This window comes from Cupressus sempervirens, chromosome 1 (assembly GCF_028749045.1).
Source record: "Cupressus sempervirens isolate cs-2001-9-10 chromosome 1, ASM2874904v1, whole genome shotgun sequence".
Classification (NCBI taxonomy): domain Eukaryota; kingdom Viridiplantae; phylum Streptophyta; class Pinopsida; order Cupressales; family Cupressaceae; genus Cupressus; species Cupressus sempervirens.
Window position 1 is genome coordinate 315595407 of NC_143118.1, and position 6000 is coordinate 315601406.

The 6000-nt window shown below is 31.2% G+C and overlaps 1 pseudogene; it reads right to left on the reverse strand.

Annotated features, from left to right (window-relative positions):
* Positions 1-2802: 2802 nt before the first annotated feature.
* On the reverse strand, positions 2803-5194 carry LOC149577396 (uncharacterized; annotated as a pseudogene).
* Positions 5195-6000: the final 806 nt, after the last annotated feature.

A 6000-nucleotide genomic window follows, 5' to 3' on the forward strand; every position in this document is an offset into this window, starting at 1 on the left:
TTATTTAAGCCTCGACCCATTAATGTGAAATATCCTCCTACATTTGCTAACTCCAAAGTAAACCACCCCATAATTCTCTCCAACTAGCCTAATTACTCCCCTAAATATGTGCACATTTGTAGTCCAATGTTCACATTTGTCACCCTTACATGAATGATTAGCCAAAGCCACTCCTTCAAATTTGTATCTTATTACCACTTTCTCATAAATTAGAACAAAGCGGATGATTACTTGACTAAGTGGGCTTGAGAGCATGTTAGTGGCTGAGATATTAAAGAGAGGGGTGGGTTTACTTGTGATAATATGGAGACATTAAAAATATTAGTGTTAGAGAACAAGATTATGTAATCTTGATGCTTGAGACTTCTTTTTTTTAAAAATCATTTGTTTCTTATCTTTTAGTAGGCCCACAACTTGTACTTTATATTTCTCACTTCATTTTAATAATATTCACCTACATTTTTACCTAATTATTATAAACTATACTAATTAAATTATATCTAACTTAAAATTAAATATCACTCTATTTTATATTCAACTTTAATCTATAGTATTATAAAATCAAATTGTTTTCTTAATCAACTTTTATCAAATCTGTTCATACATTACAACGCCTTGCAAGTGTTGGATGGACGTTGACTAGAGTATAAGGCATATATACAAAAGATGGCTACAGCTGGACAACATGATACAGTAAAATTAAGCTTTGAAGTTTTGCACATTGGAATGCTAAGAAATTAAAAGTATTCTAAAAATTAATTATAATCCATAAATTTAAGTTGTGTGCATGTATGTGGTCAATTAGGAACATAAAACCTCACCATGGTTCAACGAAAGGAATAATAATGAAAGAGCACAAGGTGAATGTTCTCGACAGAAGGAATTGCAATGTCTTCCGAGTCGAGTTGACAGAATGACACTTTACCAAAACTGCAAGCAATTTGAAATAAATAATTATTCCCCAAACACGGTGGAACTATAAAACATTATGTTTCAATGTATTAAATAAATAAATAGAATATAATAAAGTTTTCAAAATTCAAAATAATATCAATTAAAATAAGAATGTATTTCTTATTATTTATATAGTTTCAATCATTACTTTGATTTGTTTTACAATTGTTTTATTTTCAATTCAAATGTTCAACATATAAATTATTGTTTATTTAAAAGTATTTAATTTCATTTTGAAATGTAAAATTATAATTTTATTTTAATTGTAGTCGAAATAAATTATGATACAAGAACCAATCAGTCAATATGCACCAATTTAAAAATAATTTAATAATTAAGATCAAATGTTTTAACAGAACTATAAAATTAAATAAAATGAAAATTTTATTAAATAACAATTTGTGAAGCTCACCATAATAATAATTTAGGAAGAGGAATGATAATGAGGGCAATCCTATTTCAGATTTTTTTGTTAAAATATTAATTTAATTCCTTAAAATATATTTTTATTAATATTAAAAGTATTAATTAAAAAGAAATATGACTGATTTTATAATAAATTATTAAATCTTTCATAATAAAATTAAGGATTCCAACATCTAAATGTCTTACCAATCAACAAAATTAATCAAAAAAAAATTATAATTTCATAATATTATCATTTATAACATTTGAAACAACTTCTAAAAACACATTGAAACTTTCCAACCAAACCAAAGGTAGGATCCTAAATTCAGATATTAACTACCATTAAAACTTGAACATTATTGATTCAACAATAATGTCGTATTTTAACCTAACACATTAACTCTTAAATAATAGAAACAATTATATATTATTAGTCCCAATAGGCAGGGTACTAATGTTTTTTTTTACCCCCCCTCTATTAATTTTCAGAGAACAATTACTCTATTTCTAAAGTTATGCCTAAAGTTCAACAAACTTTCTATTTTAAAATTAACTTATATTGATTTATTACTTTTTTCTAATTGGTCCATTACATTTTTGGTGGGGTTTATTTATTTTTCCATTTGAAAAAATACAATATTTTCTAACATGCATTAATGAATTCATTAACTGCACTCTATCTTTTACATATTTGTGACAATTTCATTATTAATTACAACTTTATCTTTTGTATATTTGTCACAAGTTCATTAGAGTCATAAAATAATTACAACTTTATCTTTTAGATATTTGTCACAAGTTGATTAGATTTATTAAAAAGTCATGTTTTTTATCTTTCACAACAAAAAGAATGTCTCATCAATATTAATATCACAATTTTTAGTTTTGAATATAGTATTTAAAAATGTTAATATATTTTATATTATTTTAAAAATTGGTTTTATATAAATCAATAATTACTAAATTTGATTTTTTATTAAAATATATTATTGCTATTAAGAATTGTATTGCTTTATATATATAAACTTTACTATATATCAATTAAAAAAATTAAAAACAATTAATCTCCTAATTTAACTTATGTAAAAAATTCTAAAAATCTTAAATTTCTTAGTTAAAATTTTATTTACTCAAATCTCGCAATTTTACAATGCATTACATTATGTTGTATATTTTTAGACGATGGCTAGTCGCCACATTATTCTATAAAATTAAAATTTAAAATATTAACTAAAAATCTAAAGTAAATTTGCTAAAATTTATAACTTCTCTTTTCAAAACCATAATTTTAACAAATATTACATCCAATTTCTTTCCCTAGAGGGAGGGACTCCAGCGCTCAAAGAGCTCTTGTTTTAATAACTTTTCATATTTTAACATTAATTTCATATTGTTTCTCATCTCAATAATCAAACATCAAATGTAATTTCCAATAGCAAGCTAAGCCTGGTTGAAGCTACCTTCATCTTCCTGACGCAGTCCACTGAACTTGCAATGCCCAGAGATAAAATCATGAATAACTTCATCAGCGGAATGGAGACCGTTGAGAAGCCCACACTATTCTACTACCAACCATACGTTTTGAGCAATTTCATCCAGTATAAGAGATACACTGAGGAGCCGATGAAATCTTGCCCGCTTCACTACTAAGTGTATCAATTGATGCACAAATGCGAGAACCCCACACAAAGTAATGGCAATGAGACTTCCCAAAATAACCCAAGAGAAGGTCTTTACCTTACGAGCCATCATCACATAGACCGTAGACATAAACCTGTATGCGGTGAATACAAAGCTGTAGCAAACAACTAAACCGTTGATGGTCATGAACAACATCTTGTTCTCTGTCGTAAGCTGAGAGCTCATCTCCCACATGATACAAACAAAGAGGGAGAGAAAGAAGGCTATGCAGTCGAATATAATGAATATGACAGGAATTGGCTTTTTCAAAACCTGGATTTGAAAATTTGTACGTTTCTTTCAAAATTTGCAAAATGGAATTACTATATAGGACTTCCAATTTTGCCTCAAAATCAGGTTTTCCAACGTCCTAAAAAAAGTAGGAATTGAAAATAAAAACCTGGTTTTGTTTTTTAAGGAGTGTAAAAATAATAGATTGGACTATTTTTTGAAATTTGCCTTTATATGTCTTCACACGCATCTTTCGAGTGAAACGAACGGTTTCAGTAAAATCCCAAAAAACAGAATGAAGATATACAAAACCTTGATTTGGCTAAACCAAGATTTGTAGAAATCCGGATTTTCTAAATTCCATGAACCAAACGAACCGTAGACATAAAACCGTATGCGGTGAATGCAAAGCTGTAGCAAACCACTAATCTGTTGATGGTCATGAACAACATCTTGTTCATCTTGTTCTCTATTGTAAGCTGAGGGCTCATCTCCCAAATGATACAAACAAAGAGGGAGAGAAAGAAGGCTATGCAGTCGAAAATAATGAAGAGCTTAAACGAAGTGAAGGATATAAGAAGAGGGCTCCCAAGATCCTCTTTAGCACCGGACTGATTACCAGACTGAAAACCGCTTGGGACTGTGAAAGGAGCGGCATATGTCATGGTGGCCAAAAGTGCCGCCACAACGAGCTCTGCGTTGTGTCTCTCTTCGTAGGCTTTGTTTACCATTGACCTCGCATTGTTGTACTTTTTAAGGTTCACCTGTGGTACACAGTACATGAAATGCTTCTGCTTCCCTCTAAAATCTCCCACCTTTTTAATAATCCTAAATGATTCATGGTGCTTCCCTCTAAAATCTCCCACCTTTTTAATAATCCTGAATGATTCATGGTACTCGGTGACTTCTCTTGCAATCTCAAATGGTGTCTTCTCCTCACTGTTCCGCGCAAGCTTGTTCACCCTGGGCACTTTTACCAGTAAATTCACCATCTAATCCACAAAGGAAAACAATAGAATATCAATTAGATCCATTCAAAACAAAAGTATCCTTAAAAAGTGAAGATTGGTGGGCATTAAGACCCCAAAAGTTTCTTATGCTCGCATATTTGTTCCTTGCAGCAATGTAAAAAGGAGTGTACCCTCGCTGAACACCTGGCTGGTCACTTTCCGTGAGATGGTGGGGAATTGTAGCACCATTACCTTCATTTTCTGGACGCGGATTTGTTGGAGGGTAGTAATGTTGATTGATAAGCACTGACAACTTTACCGTTTTCTTAATTAAATGTTCCACAAGCTTGACTTGGTTAAGCTCCACAATGTAGTGCAGGGCATTTGATGTGCGAGTTATTAAAAGCTCTATAGGTTCTCTGGATACCCGGGTTACTGCCAATTTTAGTGGAGTTTCTTCTTCATTATTTGTATACTCACACAAATTGGCATTCAAATCTACCAATTGTTTAATTAGCTCCACGCGATTTTTTCTCACAGCTAAATGTAAAGCCGTGTCTCCTTTTTCATCGGCCTTTTCTATTATGTTGATCAAACCTGCATGAATCACGCAATTAAGAAGGACAAACAAATAAGGCATAGCTTTGCGAATTATAGAAAATGAGTTTAGGAAGAGAATGACCCGAATCTCGTAGCCTTTTTGCCAAATCCCGCAACAAATCTGTGTTTTATGAGATAAGAGTAGTTAAACAAGAGAAATAAGCCAAGAATAGGCTTCTAACTAAAAGAAGAGTGGATTTTAAGACATGAAAACCTTGATCCCCTGCAACTACCACCATATGGAAACATGTTCTTCCTTCCAAGGTTTTCTTTTGAATTAAGCTTGACAGCTCAAGCTGTCCGAGCAACTTTCTTGTAGCGACTGCGTTACCCCTTTCATAAGCATCGACGAAGGTCGATATGGTATTCATTTTTTGAAGAATTTAGTGACGTTAACCCTGAAGACTACTTAATCTTTTCTTTATAGATAATACAGCTTCCTTAGCTCGTAGCTGGGTACAGTGAATTCACCTTAATGGATCTATGTTGCCAATTTATTTCCCCGTGCTTGCCAATAAGCTCAATTTGACACGATATATTATGCTACCCTATGACGTCATTCTCCTCCATTAGAGTAGATTCTTCCATTAACACCCATTGTCGTTCAATATCGCCACCGTGTATGAAACTAGCAATTGCGTTCGGGTGCGCATTTGGTCTGTGAGACATCTGGAATATAAATTGGAAAACTTTTGTTCTATTGATCGCATACATCATTACAAAAATAAGCCCTTTAATATAAAGGAGGATAATCAGGTGTAATAATCAACATAATCATGTTTGAGAGAATGTGGAATGTCTTCATCACAAGTTATTACCAATCCAATAAATCATTTCTTAACACTAAACAATTCAACTTAAATGCTTTTAGATCTACACATTATATATAATAATAATAATAATAGAATTTTTCTTTGGTGAAGAAATACATCCAAATAATAAGGTAGCTATAAACATTTATGACTAAAAGAGATATATAAATTCCTTATAATTTGCAAATCTATTAAGAGTCAGGTTTTTAGGAATAATGTTGGCTTTAAGAGAAAAGTTTGATTCATTTGAAAATAAATAACATAAAGGAAATTATAAACAATATTTACCATATTACTCATAAGAGCCCTCTTTCTAGGGATTGGACACAATATAAGAGTAAGAAACCCAGTTAAGTGGTCCCCCC